This window comes from Stegostoma tigrinum, chromosome 11 (assembly GCF_030684315.1).
Source record: "Stegostoma tigrinum isolate sSteTig4 chromosome 11, sSteTig4.hap1, whole genome shotgun sequence".
Lineage (NCBI taxonomy): Eukaryota > Metazoa > Chordata > Chondrichthyes > Orectolobiformes > Stegostomatidae > Stegostoma > Stegostoma tigrinum.
In genome coordinates this window covers 42,195,493-42,215,471 of record NC_081364.1, presented here as the reverse complement: position 1 = coordinate 42,215,471, position 19,979 = coordinate 42,195,493, and positions in this window count along the sequence as shown.

The following is a 19,979-nucleotide window of genomic DNA, read 5'->3' as shown; positions in this document are numbered from 1 at the left end:
CTCCCAGATCCCTTTGTACTTCTGATTTGCGAATTTTCTCAACGTTTAGAAAATAGTCCATGCCTGTATTCTTTTTCCCAAAGTGCAAAACCTCACATTTACTCACATTGAATTTCATCAGTCATTTCCTGGACCACTCTCCTAAACTGTCTAAATCTTTCTGCAGCTTCCCCACCTCCTCAGTACTACCTGCCTGTCCACCTATCTTCGTATCATCGGCAAACTTCACCAGAATGTCCCCAGCCCCTTTATCCAGATCATTGATATATAAGGTGAACAGCTGTGGCCCCAACACTGAACCCTGCGGGACACCGCTTGTCACCAGTTGCCATTCTGACAAAGAGCCTTTTATCCCAACTCTCTGCCTTCTGTCAGCCAGTAGCTCACCTGAACACCATGGGCCATCACCTTGCTCAGCAGTCTCCTGTGAGGCACTGTATCAGAGACCTTTTGGAAGTCTAGATAGATAACATCTACTGGGTTTCCCTGGTCTAACATACTGTTACGTCTTCAAAGAATTCTAACAGGTTTGTCAGGCACGACCTCCCCTTACTAAAACCATGCTGACTTGCTCTAATCTGACCCTACACTTCCAGGAATTTAGAAATCTCATCCTTGACAATGGATTCTAGAATTTTACCAACTACTGAGGTTAGGCTAATCGGCCTATAATTTTCCATCTTTTGCCTTGATCCTTTCTTAAACAAGAGAGTTACAACAGCAATTTTCCTATCATCTGGGACTTTTCCTGACTCCAGTGACTTTTGAAAGATCACGACCAAAGCCTCCGCTATTTCCTCAGCCACCTCCCTCAGAACTCTAGGATGTAGCCCATTGGGGCCAGGAGATTTATCAATTTTTAGACCCTTTAGCTTTTCTAGCACTTTCTCTTTTGTAATGCCTACCGTACTTAACTCTGCCCCCTGGCTCTCCCTAATTGTTGGCATGCTACTCATGTCTTCCACTGTGAAGACTGATGCAAAGTACTTATTAAGTTCTTCAGCTATTTCCTTATCTCCCATCACTAGCCTTCCAGTATTAATTTGGAGTGGCCCAATATCTACTTTTGCTTCTCGTTTGTTTCTTATGTATTGAAAGAAGCTTTTACTATCATTTCTAATATTACTGGCTAGCCTACCTTCATATATGATCTTCTCCTTCCTTATTGGTCTCTTTGTTATCCTCTGTCTGTTTTTGTAGCCTTCCCAATCTTCTGATTTCCCAGTGCTCTTGGCCAATTTGTATCCCTTACATTTTCACGAAATAATGCTCTGTCCTCAACAAGATATGTGTTCAGCCACTAGCATTCTGTCATATGGTGAGGTCTACAATCCTAGCCAAGCTATATGCTCACTTTGGATGCTTGTTTCTGGCAAGGGAGGATGATGTGTAATTATAACATGTTTTTTTTAAAATTAGATCCTTACCTAACAGCTCTAGCCTAGAAGAAACATTACCACAGTCACTTCCACATAAACCGGCAATGCAGTCCTTGTTGCAAGTGTGCTAGTAGATTAATGCATGGCTCAGTATTTAGTAAAGCACAGAGATTCAGTTAAAAAAGCTGTTATCTGAAAGTTCTGGATGGATATGACCTGCTACTGAAAGCCCCTCTTTCCTCTTCATTCTCCTTCTCATTCAAGCAGCTTGTCTGCTGTGCATGGCTTCTATTATATGCCAACTCTACAAAATACTTGCAGGAGTAGACAGTGAAAAACGTTATCTCAGAGTACAACAAGAGCTTGATCAGATGGGCTAATGCACCAAGCGGTGGCAGGTAGAGTTTAATTTAGATAAGTGTGTTGCATTTTGGTAAGGCAAAGCAGCGCAGGGCCTTTACATTTAATGGTGGACTCCTGGGGAGTGTTGCTGAACAAAGAGAAGTTGGAATTCAGGATGCAGGTGCATAGTTCCTTGAAAATAGAGTCACAGGTAGACAAGGTGGTGAAGAAGGTGTTTGGTACACTTGCCCTATTGGACAGTGCATTGAGTATGGGAGTTGGGATGTCATGTGGCAGCTGTAGAGGACATTGGTTAGGCCGCTTTTGGAAGACTGCATTTAATTCTGTTCTCCCTGCTTTAGGAATGATGTTATTAAACCCAAAATGATGCGGAAAAGATTTACAAGGATGTTGCCAGGTTGGAGGCTTTGAATTCTAGGGAGAAGCTGAATAGGCTAAGACTATCATCCCTGGAGCTTTAGAGGCTGAGGGGTGAAAGGTTTGTAAAATCATGAGGGGCATGGATAGGGCGAGTAGCCATGGTCGTTTTTCCCAGGGCATGGGAGTCCAAAACTAGAGGACATAGGTTTAATGTAGAAGGGAAAGATTTACAAGGGACCTAAGAGGCAATATTTTCATGCAGAGGCTGATGGGTGTATGGAATAAGCTGCCAGACTTGGTGGTGGAAGCTGGTACTTATACAATATTTAAAAAGCATCCGGATTGCTGTATTAATAGGAAGGATTTAGAGGGATCTGGGCCAAATGCTGGAAAATGGGAATAGCTTAATTTAGGATGTCTGGTTGGCATGGACGAGTTGGACCATAGCGTCTGTTTCTGTGCTGTACGTCTCTATGATTCTATATCATCCATTATTGCACTCATGCATGGGAACAACTGATTTCTGAAGAAACGTAGTCAGGAAAAACTCCTTTAAAACCTGACCACCTCCATTTAGCCTCTTGCCAGGCCATCAATACTCTGCCAATGGCAGATTCATCCCTGTAGTCTGGGAGGTGCTTGGAACTTAATGGTGGCAGTATCCTAGCAGCAGCCTAGTAGAAATTGCTTTTATTGATCAGTGAGGGATCTGCAAATGCGGAAAGTAGTCCTTGCAACCAAGTAATTTTCCTGGACAGGTTCCCTTCTAACAATAAGGTTCCCAAGCTTTTAATTTTTCTTTCCTTAGCGACTAAATGAAGCAAGTTTCCAGCCTGTGTTTGGAAGGGTCCTGCTGCAGAGTTTCCTGAAATGCTGGGCCTGTGACTAGGCCAGCAGTTCTTGGGGGCAGATTACTATCCTGAAGCAACCCCAGCACCAGCTTCTTAACTGACGACCACCCATAAAATTGAGGGAGGTCTCCCATCTGTGTGTGCTGGTGTGCCGCACTCTTCTGGCCAACAACAGGCTTTCTGCATAATCGGCAATATTCAGTCCAATGGTTTTGTCTTGAAAAATGATTGATAAACAGAAATGGTTTGTGACGTTTGCCATAATTGTGAATGTTTGACTTTATAGACAACATTAAATTGGACTTCTCACAGCAAAAAACCTGGAACATTTTGGAAGCATTAATGCTACTCTCCTGTTGATTAACAACATGGCCATCTTTCTAATGATATAGAAGATACACAATGGCATGACATAGATTGAGTTCATTCTGGTTATTGATTTATTTTAGATCTGAATTGTTCAAGACTCGAGGAGGAATAAATTGTAATACAGAACAAACAGCACAATAGCTCTGTGATTAGCATTGCTGCCTCACAGCACAAGGGGCCTAAGTTTGATTCCACCCTTGGATGACAGGCTGCATGGAGTTTTCAAACTCTTCTTGAGTTTGCATGGTTTTCCGCCAGGTACTCCAGTTTCCTCCTACAGTGTAAGATTATGCAGGCTATGTAGATTAGCCATAGTAAATGCGGGGTTACAGGGATGTTGTTGTGGCCTTGGTCTTGTGGGATGATCTTTGGAGAGTCAGTGCAGACTCGATGGGCCAAATGGCCTATTTCTGCACTGTGGGGATTAAATGATTCTATTACAGTATCTGTGGATTTCATGTGAGAGTTGGAGATGCGTTCAGTGCCAAAATAACGCAGTGTCATCAATTTGATGTCTGTTTGGTATTTACACTTGGTTGGCTGTCAACATAACTGGTTAAGATTTATATACACCACGTCATGTACCATCTCTCATCCCAAAGGGGTTTTTGAAAACCAAAAATGCAACAGCCCTGTGATCAGAGTGCGTCTTTCAATAATGCTTCCAGTGGCTGTGAAACTAATCTTGCTAGTTTTTACTGAGCAAGTAGAGATCAGCATTAGAAAGCCAATGTGAATGTATTCCTTGGCCAACTGGACACCTAAAAAGAAAGCATGTGATCAGTCTTTAGGAAATTGAGAAATGAGGGGCAAAATACTTTCAGATGCAATTTTAATTGTGAAGTGGGTGAAGTTAAAATTGTCCTCCAAACCTTTTAACTTCCGTTAAGTCACCCACACCGAAGTGAGTTGGCTTTTAAAACTTTACTCATACTTCTCACTTGATTTATTAACAGTTTTGGCATCATTATCTTCTCTGATTTCAAAGAGAACACACATATCTCGGTTAATGTCAACACTACCTCCAAGAAGGGCAGTTTCTTTTTCCTGGTACATACCAATTTCCTTATTTTAACTTCTATAAAACTTAAATATGTTTGAGACAGATTGGTTAAAATTACTAAAATCACATAGTTCAGAATCACCACTGAGGTAAAACAGATGTATTATAAAATACTAATTGTTTATATACCCAGAAAGTGTCACATTTTCAATTCAATATGTTCCCTTCAGTTGAAAATCCAGTATTTACAATCTGGAGTGTGTATTTTTCAAGCAGAGCACAATCTGAGAATGTGGTCAGACACTCAGCAAAATTTCAAGTGGCCTTGTAACTTGAAATAGTACATCAGCCCTCTCGTTGCTTACATTTCTAATTTCCTACTTTCAGAAAACAGTACTTGTGTGTAAGGGCTACCCTAAGCCAAAAAAAAAGCACTGTCAATCCGCAACAACACACATCAGTATCCCTGATGATCAACTTTTTCAGACAGCTACTTCTAACTGAATAAAATTAATGTTTGATAAAATAATGATTCCAATTACAATATCAAATATGCACAATCTTTTTTCATTTACAAAAAAATTCAGTATAATGTATGTCAGCAGCAAATAAGATAGAGTTGTTGAATGCACCCTTTGTTAAATTGATTAAGGCACATTTAATATACTATAAACAGTGTTTAGTGAAATGTGTGTTCAAATAATGATTGAATATCAAATTTCATAATCTTTGGCAGAATTGGGAAGTTCAGGAAAACATTCTTTCCTTGTCTCTATCTTTACCGTTGTCAAATGAATCAAAACTGAAAACTGATCTGACAAACATGATTGTTTTTGACAGATTTAAAATGAAAACATGTGGACTAATATTCAATAACATTTTATTGTACTTATACCTTATAGATGCCTCATCTTTGTCTTTGTTTTTTTTACTTACAGCACTGTGTATGATGTTATCCATCTTCTCCCCAGGCTCCTCAAATTAACTTGACATCAGACTAGACCTTCCTAGTGTTGCTGAATATTCCTAATTGTTTTCTGATGTGCAACAAGTCTGCTGGGATTTATACTGACAGTTCTTAGTTGATGCTGTACTACATTTCATGGTTCAGGACAAGAATGACATCACTGATATACTGTGTCTGGTTTTATCACAATGTAAGACAGCTCACTGAAGCATTTCTGAATAATAACATTTCTAAGATTTCTGAATGATATTTACTGCCTGCGTTGTCTCCGATGTAATCAAAACTTCACATTTAAGAACAAAAAGGCTTTTTTTGCTTAAACTTTTAACATCACTTCCAAAGAAACCGTACAACTTCCTATGAAGGTTCAGTTTCAAAACTAATCCCATGAAACAATGAAAAGTATACTGGGCAAATCTGACCAGGCTTTGAACAATGTAGGCTATAGGACATCAGCACTAGAATCTGACAACATGAGCACTAGAATCGGGTGAGATGTTTGTCTTGGTGCTGAGATAATCAGTTTCCCCCCTTCACTCAAGTGGCGTTGCGAGATTCTCACCAGGGAGCAGAGAGCTCCAAGTTGGCACTCTTTATTGTGTTTTTTTAAAGGGCTTGTTACCAGCCCAATTTACCCTGGGTTGTGATATTAGCAAACTAACCATACAAACCAGTCTTCGGAAAATTGTGACACAGAAATCAGGATGGGTTTTGGTGGGCTCAACATTGTTCCTGGCTCCAGGAGACCTGTGTCTGTCACAGACAAACAGGGAAACAGGGCACGATCAACCAGTTGCCAGCTACATATTCTCTTACACCACAGCCATTGGTATTCCACTTGCACGCAGGCATCATCACCATCTAGGTGGCACTGAGCCCCTCAAGAGCAGTCTGTCTAGGAGGGCACACAAGTAATCAGCAGTATACAGCAGTATCAGGTACAGATACCATATGGAAAGGGAACCATTGCATGGTTGTTACTAAGCTTTTTACCAAGACCTTGCTCTCTCAGTGCACATTCACTTAGTGCTGACTGGCATGCCCCTGAGCATGCATTGCTTTCCCTTCCCTGCCATGCCTTACCTTGCCTTAGCAATTTCCAGTGTCTTTCAACCAGGCAAATAATCACGGTGTGCAGCAGTCCTCAGCCATGGGCATGTACATCTTGTTTTATGTCAGTGAGTCATGTTACTCTAGCACCTGCACCACATCTACTCATGACAATGACAGTAACCAATCAGATATATCTGAATGTCTCTGAGGAGTAGTCAGCAGTGAAGTCCATAGGGGCATTCATCAGTCAGAGGTGTTCAACATGGTTAGTTGAAGGCAGCTTCCCCTACTAGTCCTGGTCTTTGGTCACAGTCAGACTCGTGGTGTTGTCAGGGGCCCCTGCATCTCTGCATGTGGAAGTGGGCCGCAGTCAGACCTTTGTGTCCAGAGGCCCAGTCCAGTGGTGAAGATTTCACAGCTGGGAACACTTGCCCAAAAGCCAAAGGACCAAGCAGTTGGGTGCCAGTGCTGGCAGGTCAGGCCATAGTTCTCCTGCCACCTCTGTCCACACAAGTTAAGGGTGAGAGGGTGCCAGAGGGAAAGACAAACTGGAGGTGGTGACACGCAGGCATTGAAGATGATGGTCCTAACAGTGCTTCCACAGAATGAGCTGCATAGGTGATGGAGGTCTCTGCTGTGGGAGGTAGGATGGTACTTGTGAAGGTGGGTGCACCTGTAAGACTGGTGTAAAAGGCAGTAGACGTCACAGCCACTGGTTAGTCGTGGTGTTAATGTGACTGTTACGGTGGGATTACTCCATGTTGGAACATGGATGTCTCTGCTTCTACTCAGGAGTGATCCCTGTCTTCTCCACCCAGGACAAGATTTGTTCCCTTGGAAGGAGTGAGGACATGGATGTCTGGAAAAACACCAACCCTACTTACCAACACCAAAACCACACTCCCCCATCCCAATGTCTGACGTCTCTTCTCTTCTATTGATATCAAAGGGTTGAATGAGTAAGATGAAAGAGGATGGCATTACTCTTAGTATGGATGCATTGGAGGAAAGGTGTTGTGTACTGAGGTAGTGTGGAGACAGCACAGTAGGGATACAGAGTTAGTGATGTGGAGGGATGGGGAATAATGAGAGCGAATGAGGAATGGTATGCAAGACACAGATGTTTGTTAGAGCATAAACATCATTGGCACAGAAAAGAGGGAAGTATCAGAGGATTTAACTTAATTTCGTCAAGCAGATAAAATCATTGATCTTCTTCCTGCACTGTAGCCCTGTCCTCCTCACCCAAGAGATGACATGGATCTAGAGGACGAGCTCTGCCCAGGCTGACAATGACCGTGGCCTCCTCTATTGGACCTACTTGAAGAGGAATCCTCTCCACTATCTTATCCAAAAAAAAATCCAGGTAACACTCTGAGAAGTGTGATGACAGCTTCTCCATTCTCTGTCATCTCTTCTGATGCCCAAGACAGCCAAGCAGCAAAAATTGTAGATAGCAACACTCCTGCAGGTGTACAGTGAGCTTTGAATGATAGCACAACCCCCAGGGATGCTCCTCAGGGCAAGAACCAAACGTGATGTGACTCGCATTTAACCAAAGAAAGATACAGTTCTGCCCATTATTTTGCTATTGGCTATGTGTAGAATTATAATCAATGAACAAAGTAGAAGGAAAATTACACTTTATGTTTTGTAGCTGGCTAAGCAGAAAATGCCATTTCAAAAAATGGTAATGATGCTATCGGAATATTTAAGACATTGATTCTATTTTCTTCCACAAATTTTGTGCTCATCATTGAAAGGATACACTGCTGGATCACTGAACTCCTTTTCCAATTTAGCATTAGCATTAAATAGTTCCAGATGAGGTATGACCGTTACAGGCATGCTGAAGCTTCCTTTCATCTGCTCCAACAATTTGCCTCAGCCCCAGCCACAGAAAGGCTGCCTGGAGGCTCCCAACAGGTGTCTTCAGCTCGCTGTTCTGATGGTAATAAGGCCTGAGGCCCAATAACAGGTAGGCCTCGGGCCTACTTGTTCCAACAGACTTTATTCCTCATGCTGAGTTCATGTACTTTGTACAGACCACTGAGTATCATTTAACATTTTTAGTTCACTTTCTTCATTGTAAAATTGCGCCAGTATATAAGATGTAGGATAATATGTGAATATATAAAACAAAGGAAAATAAATCAGATTGGCCAAAGATATACATACTTTTCAAATCCTCAGAATTCAGTTCTCATTGACATCTTGTCACATATTATGTAGCACAGAAAGAATCAAGCTGCCTTACCTTCTGTTAGGCAGCATAATTCCTAGGAGTCTGGCAACTTCATTGTTGACTTAATCATGAAGCTGACATTCCATCGAACTAAACCTGTGTAATAAAGGAAACAAACAAAAGGTGACATGATATATAATTATGATACATTTCATTAAATCCCTAGTCTTGAGATTCCTCAGAATCCAATCCAGTATTTATGGGGTCAATAGGAGGAAACCAACCTTTTATGAGATAGATAACCGCAGATGGTACAGCAGTTCACCTCCAGCATCCAAGTCAACATGGATGGCAAATCCAAAACTTGGTCACCATGGATGGCAATGTGGACCCAACTAATCCACCACTGGGTTCTTGTTCCAGGAGGCTGTGTATGTCATTAGCAGTTACAATCAATAGCAATCGTATTGAGAAAGTTGATCCCTCTGTCTATTGATCCTCTGCTGGGATCTCCCCACCTAGCTGAATCTCAGTAGCCATTTCATCTGCGCTGTAGCTGCATGGAGCTGGGGAGAAGGCAGCGGCTGTTGCTACCATTGCTGGAGTTGGTGGTGTTGTGTTTTGTACTTTTGTAGTGGCACATGGAGTTGCGGGATGAGGTGGTAGGTTCCCACCTCCTTGACCTGTCCGTCTTCCCTGGACTGACCTATCCCCTCCCTACCTCCCCACCTATACTCTCCTCTCCACCTATCTTCTTTTCTCTCCATCTTCGGTCCGCCTCCCCCTCTCTCCCTATTTATTCCAGAACCCTCTCCCCATCCCCCTCTCTGATGAAGGGTCTAGGCCCGAAACGTCAGCTTTTGTGCTCCTGAGATGTTGCTTGGCCTGTTGTGTTCATCCAGCTCCACACTTTGTTATAAGGGAAGGATCACATCATTTTCTGCTATTTTTCCAATTTGGCACACCCCAAAAAAACACCCTGCTTCCACCAGCTTGAAATTTTTCCAACTTCTATCTTTGAAGATGCCCACACTGGTATTCACCTTGTACAATATGGGCTATGGTTCCATCCTTCACAAAACAAGTTTAGAAATTTATGTATGCAGATTTGTAACACTGCAGGTTTTTGATAGTTCTACCAGTGTCTTTTCAATGTTAATGAGAAACCAGTAGAACCTTGTTGGATTTTATAGCCTTTTATTTGGTTGTTGATCAAACAAGCACAAAACCAAGAGTGATCTAACGGCACTTGTCTTGCACATATCCATAGAATCAAATTAGAAAGATTTTTCTACTAATAACACTGACAAAATAGTGTACCTTTAAAGGAATAAAAATTAGAAGAACATCATGCTTTTGGCTCATAATGGGACCCCTTCATCTGAATAGAATTGTACTGACCCACTTACAGCCAGATGATGTCAGTACCAGTCAGGGAATCAGTGTATCAGCATTTATTGTAATATTAAGTATGGAATGCGATTGTTCATAACTACGTAAAAGATGATGCAACTTAATCTTCTGCTATATGTTGTATATCAATGTAGATCTGTAAAATAAATTTGATTCTTGTTGCTTTATACACACTTCGTTCTCCAAGTTCCCTGCAGTGTTCAGTCAAAGTATTACAGGCCACTCAGGCCAATGGCATGTCACCCTCCAAGGAAGTCTTTACAAAGTCTCAAATGTTTTGAGTCTAACCATTTAAGTACAGAGTAAAATGCCTCCAAAGCAATGTCATTATCACACTGCTGTTTTGTGTTGTCTGGGGACATATCAAAGGCTGGCTCAAATGTCACACCATTTAGATTGTGCTTTTACTAGAATTACAGTAATATAAACTGTGCACTCAGGGTGAACATTTGCAGATGCATAACACAAGTACAAGTGGTTTATGTTACGGGGTTTGATCTGAAGACGAATCCAATATAAATCCACTGTGCCCTAAATTTTAGTGTAAATTTACATATTTAATCACTCGTTGCTACACAGACACTACTGGTAATGATACTAATCAGGACCATGCTAGATTGGAAAAATAGCGTGGGTGTTGCACTGACAGATTGTGAACTTTTGTTCGTGTTGCCACTGGTGACTTCATGCTTCGATTAGCTGCGGTTTATTTTGATATTCTTTGACTTATTGTGGCTTCCATCACTAATTTGATTCAGTGAACATTCATCCTTTATTATGTCTATTTCCACACCCCCTCCCTAGGCCATCTATGTAAAATTCGTCTCTTGTTTTTTTTTCAACAGCTGCCATCACTATTTATTGAGAGTTTTTATTTCTTCATTATGCTTGTATGGTACAGAATGTCTATGTCTAAAACTTAACATCCATAAAAGGAGAGATTAAGTAGGATGTGTGATACTTTTTCATTGGATCAATACAGGATAATTTTTTGGACCAATATGGCTGTACTAAATCTTTTCACCCCTATAAAATCAAAACCTTCACTGTGGACTGACATTGATTTCCTGTTGCTTCATAAGTACCCATTTGTGCTACTTCAAATTGATTAAAGTTATGAGCTATGAGCCAAGAGATATGGAATTTATGATGAGTAATAACTTTCTTCAAATGCATATTGTGGGAAAAGTTCAAATCAGAGTGACCGATTTTGGGCATGATAAACGGGTAGCCTCCAATTGAAAATTAGGGTAGAGTTTTGGATAAAGTCCTCGTAATTAAACTTTTCACAAGGCCTGTGAATGGCCCTTGCATCAAACAGGTGCGCGGCTTCTTCAAATTGCAAATCAGGTTCCTACACTGGTTGTGGTGTCCTTAATGAAATAATCCAGATGTGAAAGAGTCACCGAGTTATATCAAGTGTTGAGCAAGCTGTAAGTTTGAAAAGAACCGCTGTATCCTGCTCAAAAAATAACCAAGAAAACTATGAGACCCGTAGCAGCCAGTCAATTTCCCAAATTATGAAAATTGGCTTTTTTTTTGTCTATGTTTTACTACCAAGGTTTAAATAAGGCTCAAAAATATTCTCAGTCAGGCCTTATATGATCCAGCTGAAGGTTATCTGCTCTGCAGACTATACCAGTTTGTATAAAAGTCAAATTTCAAATATAGTTTAGTTTGGCAAACTTGGTCGGCATGAACAAGTTAGACCAAATGTCTGTTTCCGTACTGTATTACTCTATGACTCTGTTTAGTAAGTTATGTTTTATAACTTCATAGGTTGGATAAAGAAAATATCCAGCTTTGAAAACATAGGATCTACAGGTTCTGCAATACACTGTTCATTTTTCAAGAAATAATTGAAACCTTCAGACTGGCTAGACGCAAGAAGTAAGGGCACATGGGAGTGCAGGACTGGAGAGCAAATTCAAGATAGGTAAATTGAAAAACTGCAATGCAATACGTAACTAAGTGGCAGCAAACTGCTCCTGACCACAAACATTATTTGAAAGAATCATGCTTACATGTATGTGGATGTGTGTGTGTGCATGCTAATCCATTGCAATAAGGGTGGCACTGTGGCTCAGCGGTCAGCACTGTTGCCACATTGCACAGGGACTCAGGTTTGATTCTCCCCTCGGGTGACTGTCTGTGTGGAGTTTACACATTCTCCCCATGTCTGTGTGGATTTCCTCTGGGTGCTCTGGTTTCCTCCTGCAGTCCAAAAGATATGCAGCTTAGGTAGATCAGCTAGGTTAAATTGCCCACAGTGCCTAGGGTGGGAAATGTAGAAATAGTGTATAGGGCTGGGATTCTCTTTGGAGTTTTGGTGTGAACTCAATGGGCTGAATGGCCTGCTTCAACACTTTAGGGATTTTATGAAGGATTCTGCTTATTCATGTCAAGAGCCTGCGCATGAAGACTTTTAATATAGGGATCTTTTGCAGCCTTTTTGCAACTCCAGCTTTTAAGCTCCTGCCAAAGGCATATCAAACGATTTACAGATTGATAAGCAACCTTTTTGGTGGACCTAGAAGTACGTTGCTGGTTTACCATTTCAGAATGTGATATAACATAGAACAGCACAGCAGTGTTTCAGGGCATATTATTCCACTCTGGCAAATTCGCACACGTAAATATTTTGCCGGTGTTTCTAACTGCCTCAGAAAACCTGGATTATCTCATGGGGCAGCTTTCAGAAGGGGAAATGAAGGGGGAATAGCAGGAACAGCTACTGGAAGGGGGAGAAGACGAGGCATTGCACAAGAGGCTACCAAGTCGCACTCATGAACACACACGCCAGTTTACCTCTAAGCCATGTAACCACAAAACATTATTGAGCAGACAATTACTTCCATTTCTGGATCTATTCCAGATGAGCTCTACAGTGTAGTTTCAACACATTTTTAAACTTGACCATGTCTTCTGAATGTTCCACAAGTTCACTACAATGAGAAAGCAGTCCTTATCACCACCCAGGCAGCAACAGAAATATAGTAACATTCAGGAGCAGAAAAAGTTGGAAGAGGATTGTCGAGGGAGAACGCTTCAAGCTGTTGGACCAACACATTGAGACATGCGTCACCTAAATCCTTCTTCCCGTTCTCCTTGCACAGCTCCACAATCTTACAACTTTCCTTAAACTCAACACCTAATTCCTTCCTACAGTCTAGACATTTTGGTTTTACCCTCAGCACACCACAAGATACATACCAACAGCAAAGCAAGAAGACAAGTCAAGCCAAGTACATTTAACTCTAAAAATTCATACAAATAATAGTTAAGAATCACACTGTTGCTAGACCCTTTATGTGAGGCTTACATATGTTCTTTCTTCCTCTCATAAAAGCTCATAAAAGGTGTTTCCACAACAGATGCATGGTAATTAGTTGAACACCATTTTATTTCCAGGAGAACACATTGTGTGGCCATTGTGGGTGAACTCAAGTAGCTCTGGATTTTGGGGAATTGATTGCAATACTATGTTGCTTCTCTGGAGTCACCAAGAAAATGCTGAGATTCTGGGGGTGCTGGTTCTGAACTGGAAATTGCACGAAAATGTCTGAATATAGATGAAGGAGGGAGTTTTCACATGCTTCACTTGAGGTCATTGGCTCAGGATGTTGAAAGAAGGAGAAAAATACCCTGTGTCTCTATAGGACCAGTAGGGTTTTCAAAGTGGAAAAAGAGCTGAGGGAATAGAAAGATGTAGAGTTGAATACAAAGATGCTAACTTTTAGAAACTAAATTAAAACTGCAATAAGTTAACTGATTTCAAATGCATGGTTAGGATCAGTGAAAGTAACTTTAAATACAATATTCTACCAACTGCATCATTAACGTCAGACACTGTTTAATTCACCGCATAGCCCACCCCCACACTCATCTGTCAGCAATCTCTATTAATCAGAACTCTGACCTTACATTTTTATGCTTCATTTCCCTCTCTCAGACTGAGCATTATTGCAAGGCTTACACTCTCATCTCACAATTTGCACATATGTAACAGCCGCATCGCCCAAACTAGGCACACAGACACAGACACATGCACAGAAGCATACGCCTCACAAATACACACAAACACACACGAGCCCCACATACTCACACCCCACAACACATACACACAGACACACATACCCAAACACTCACCTCACTCCCACACCTTCCCCTGCCAACCCCTACCGCCCCCTCCAACACACACACACACACACACACACACACACACACACACACACACAAAATGCCCACACACGCACACGCACGCATGCACACACACACACAAACAATCCGCGCGCGCGCACGCACGCACGCACACACACACACACACACACACACACACACACACACACACACACACACACACACACAAAATGCCCACACACGCACGCATGCACACACACACACAAACAATCCACACACACTTCACATGGTGAGTGTGGCCATTATTAAACTAGCCATTGCTGAGGTTGTAGCCAGTGGTGGGGCTGAAATCTTTGAAAGTGACAGTACATACGTTTCTAATTCTTTGACTTATATCTCACTTTCTTCTCACCCTACAATCTCCTCCAACTTATAACTTTCAAATGATATTCAGTCCAATTTAGGAGCAACAGTTCTTGCAGCGCAGTCATGGTGTCCTTAACTTTGGGCTGGAAGGGTTAGGTTCAATTCTTTCTGACCCAGATATATCAATCGGTGTGGCTGAAAACGTTAATTGAAAAATCTGCAAATTTGGAGTTGGTGCAGGCCATTCAACTCCTCGAGTTTGCTCTGCCACTTGGTATCATGGCTGATATAACCATGGCCTCAACTCTATTTCCTGCCTAACACCCATAAACTTAGATTTTTGATTGACAAAGGATTCAATCTAAGTCAACCTTAAAAATATTTGGTGAATTGCCTCCACTCCTCTCTGGTGAGGAGGATTCCACATACCATTGATGCTGAGAAAGAAAATTTCTCCACATCTCCATTTTAAATAGAAGACCCATTATTTTTAAACCGTGTCTGGTCTCTCCAGTAAAAGGAAACATCCTATCAGCACCTAATGTATCAAGTCATCTAGGAGTAAATAAGCTTCAATAAATCATATGTTATTCTTTTAAACTTAAATCATGCAGGCCCAACCTGTCCAAACCTCCCTCAAAATAACTTCATTCATTCCCTCAGAACTCACATACGACAATATTGTCAAGTATAACTTTGGGAAGCACTACCAAGGAAGATAAGGTACTATTTTTTGGAGAGGTAAGGTACTTTTCGGATTGTTAAAAGGAAAAATTCTTATGTATAGAATGTGCGTAAGCTCATTGACTCCAAAGCATCAAACAATGGTCAAAGCTGTCAAAAATCAGGACTGCTGTGTGAGTCTTAGAGGTGAGAAATGCACAAGGTGAGATGCAGGGTACAAGCGCAGTGCTCAAGTGTGACAGCCCACCTCAGGTACCAGCTTACTGGAAAGTTCCAGGTACATGCAGTGAACTGATAGAAAACATACACATTACCTCAAAGTGTATAGGGTTGATGTCAAATAATTTTGCCCAAGGTTTTATGCAAAGATTGAAGCCAAACTTTTCTAGCATGGGAGTAATGGCAAAATCCATTAGTGCACGTGAAACCAGCCATGATACAATGTTTGATAGCTAATATGGAATTAAGTACAGGAGCAGGGAGATCTTGCTGCAATTTAACAGGGTCTTTGTGAGACCACGCCTGGAGAATTGTGTACAATTTTGGTCTCTTCATCTGAGAAAGGATGTTCTGGCTATGGGCCATAAAGGTTTACCAGACTGGTTCTTTGGATGGCAGGACTGATGTATAAAGAGTGATTGAATCAATTAGGACTATTTTCATTGGAATTGAAGAGAATGAAGGGAGATATCATAAAAGCTTTTGTTTCAGATAAGTTACCAATATTTAATTCATCTCTTCAGAGTTTTAACATGCAGCGCTCATGCTGCTTTGAGTTTTCACTCTTTGCAGGAGACCTTTCCAATATGCTTTTCCTCATTTAAAATATCTTTGTTTTATAACATGCACTATAAAGTTTAAGTCATTAAAGTTCTTAGTGCAATGATTTTTTGTTTCTTAAGGGTGTAGGGCAGCGTATAGAGACAACCAGAACTGGTATGAAAGAGATCTCAATGGTTCACAGAATTGATGATGTAAATCATAAATACATCAATGTTTATTGGGTTGGATGCACCTTGGACACTAAAATCAGCCTCTTCTCTTTTATTTCGACCTATTCTCCTTCTGAACCTACTGATAAACAGAGGTGGCCAGCAGATAGATCATATTGAGAAAGTTCGATCACAATCCTAACATTGAAATCCCATGTAGGATGCAGCTTTACGAAAGCGTCATTCATTCATTAGCAGCCTCTCACAGATGAGGATGACTCTCTTCCACTCTCGGGGTAAGCCCGTAGGTGGCGGTACATATCAATGCAGCTATGCAGGCTCTGTTACAGTTGGAGCACGTGGTGGTCACAGGAAGGGGTGGATGGAGCACTGATGTGGCAACATGCTCCTTTCACTGCTTACTCCTGGCTTCCACTTCTTTTCCTAATCGCAGGTCTTGGCACCTTCCCAGATGCTCCTCCTCCACTTTGGACAGTCTTGGCTCAGTGATTCACAGGAGTCTGTGAGAAGGCTGCACCAAGCCAGTGAGGCCCTGAGGATATCACCAAAATGTTCCCTGTGTCCACCTGGGACTCAGCTGCTGTTTCGAAGTTGGGAGTAGAACACCTGCTTAGTGAACAGCTGCAGAACACCATGAAAAAAAGAACAATGGCATCACAGGTGAACACGCAGCTATTTCATACAACTATTGAACAGATTCCCCAACATGGCTGAACAAATCAACTTTTTGATGTGCAATTATGCATTTTTCAAGTGCTGCATCTTTAATGGAGGGCATAAGCCATCTAGGTCATTGTTTTAAACATCTATCAAGCCTTTTATATACCTGAAAGGTTTAGGTCATCAGACGCAACACCACTCCATGGTAATGGACAGATGGTAACTGCAACTTCAGCAGCTGGTAATCTGAGTTGCTTGAACCTGATCCACATTTGACATTATTTGCCAAGGATCCCAGTATCCATACACATTCCCACATCACGATTCCACACTAGTATTTGTTAATGTAGACTTTAATTGAGACTCACAATTTTGGAGTGTAACTGCTTTCAGTAGCAAATAATTGATCAGAATTTTAGAATCTTACATCTTACTTCTGTCCACCCTAAGTATAAATTTACTTATTGTCACATAATGGTCCATTTTTTCTTGAGTGCTTCGACTAATAAGAGAGCAAAAGGAGTATCATATGGATTTGGTAGAAGCGCTGAAACCAAGCCCTGCAGGTCTAGACCCACGAGTGTCCCTCCATAGAACTTCCAAATCTTAATTCAGTAAGGTGATGGGAGATATGGACGCTGCAAGGTTAAATGACATATGCATGTCAGGGAATCACACAACTTACACAAATTTAAGATATTTACATTCTGAGGAAGTATATAGGCAGTAATGTGGGCACAGTTGACTGTACTCAGAAAATCTACACATTAACTAATGGCAGAGAATGCCAAGGAACACAGTTTGAGCAAAGAAAACCTGGTTTGAACACCCACCTTTTCTCTAATTGATTGGCTGGAGTACCCCAGGTTCTGTTAGTTTAAAACGTGGGATCTGTACACATATTCATTTCTCCCTCAGCCTGGAAATCTTCTAAAATTCATAGTGAATAAACTTCTTTTTAAGTCACTCACAGCCAAAGCTCATTTAACTGTTTAGCAGAAATCTGCAAAAGAACAGTGAGCACGACCTGCTTCTCCTAGATGTGGCAAGATTTGAGGCAGGGAATGCATTTCATGAGAGAGAGCTGTGGCCTAACTCCACCACAAATAATGTATGAGTGGGAAGGCCTGATGTCAGCTAATTTCCCTCATTGGCAATTGAAGTCATTAAGTGATGAGTGAAGGATGACTAAAATGCCTCAATCTGCCACTGCTGGAATTATCCCAGCTGTAGTGGCCTATCACCATGCTGCATTCTCAATAGCTGCTACCCTATGGCAACTTGAGCGAGTCGGGGTGGGGAAAGGTCCCTCAATCAGTGGCCGCTTAAGAGACTGGACATTGGGTGGAGACTAGCTGCCAGGGTACACCCCCTGCCCTTTCTTCTGAACCTGTAGTACCTTTCCTCATGACCATGGACCTGAGAATACACCCCACCTCCCCTGCCCCCACCACCAGTCCCCTCACTGAAGGTCCTAAGTTACTTCGCTCTGTGCTGAGTCTTTCATGATCCAGGGTTACTTTTCAAACAGTATCCATACCCTGTTCCATTGCCCTGCTGAGTGCAGGAGCTGTCAGACATTGATTGGCACTTACTGACTGTTTGGTTTGAAAGGAGACCTACTCATGGCCTTGCCACTTCTTGAGTTATGGTTTGGAGGCATATGGTTTGGAGGCCTTCCCTGAAAGATGCAGCAAGGGCCATTTGCTTGTTCTCCTGTCAGCAGCTGAGATCCCCAAGACTCCACCTATTGTGTCTAAGGGGAACCAATGAACAACTAAACTGATGTCTACAAATCCTGAAGGTTTTTTTTTTAAGCGTAGACATGTGTAGTAGTGCCACCAGTACCAACTGTCAATGCAAAATCATCAAAATAAATTGACAAAGCAATAGCTGTAGCCCACACCACTTGTGTTTCAAATGAATATAAAAAACAAAATAGAATTCAAACACTGAAAATCATCAGAATGGCATCATACTGCATAGTAGCTCATTTACCACAGAAACATTTCAAAACTATATTGGAATGTAGATATCATCATTCAATCCAAATTCCTCTCAGAAGTTGGTTGGGTTTCTTGAGCACTACAATCAGGGTAGTGAATATGGTCAGACAATGCTGTTAGTTATTTTTGGTGCTTCTTTGTCACTGCTTCATTTTCTCTGTCACTTCAGAGGTCAAATTAGACTCAACTGCATTTGGTGTTGTACTCAAGTCACGTATGAGCCAGACTACACAATGTCAACAAACTTCATTCCCTCAAGATTGTGACTGAAGTATTTGGATTTTTATGAGAATGAAACGGCATTACGCATGCCAGTTTATTTATCATCAGAACTTTTTTTTGAAATTGAGTTTGACTTCACAATCTGATGTGGCTGACATTAAACTCACATTCAATAATAGCCCAGGCCCTATCCAATAATCTAATTGCTACAGCAGAGTGCCTCAACATGGCACAATGAAAATTACATCCTGTAGCCTCTGTATGTGAAAACTGGCATTGCCACAATGATGGCACCCAAAAGCTACAGGAACAGCATCTCATATTTCGCTTGGGACCCCTGTAGCCCAACAATATCAATGTGGACTTCACAAGCTTCAAAATCTCCCCTCCCTCGACAGCATCCCAAAACCAGCCCAACTCGTCCCTGCGTCACCAACCATTCCTCCCACCTCAAGCCCCAGCCCCATCTCCTACCCACTAACCTCACCCAGCCTCCTTGACCTGTCCATCCTCCCTGGACCGACTTACCCCTTTCTAACTCCCCACCTACATTTACATTTACTGGCTCTAACCCCACCTCTTTGACCTGTCTGTCTCCTCTCCGCCTATCTTCTCCTATTCTATCCGCCTCCCCTTCTCTCCCTATTTATTTCTGAATCCCTTTCCCCTCCCCCATTTCTGAAGAAGGGACTTGACCCGAAACGTCAGCTTTTCTGCTCCTCTGATGTTGCTTGGCCTGCTGTGTTCATCCAGCTCTACATTTTATTATCTTGTTTCAATGTCTATCTTTTCTCCTCCAAATGTACAAATATACAAATTCACCCTGCCTCTTGGTTTGTGTCACCCATCAATAAGATTGTGGCTGATTCCTCCACATTCCTGTCCACACTTGATAAACTTACACCTAACAACTTGCTTAGAAAAAACCCTATCTCCTACTGTCTCAAGAATATCCGAAGATCTGCCTCTCTGCCTTTTGAGAAACAGAATTCCAAAGCTTTACAA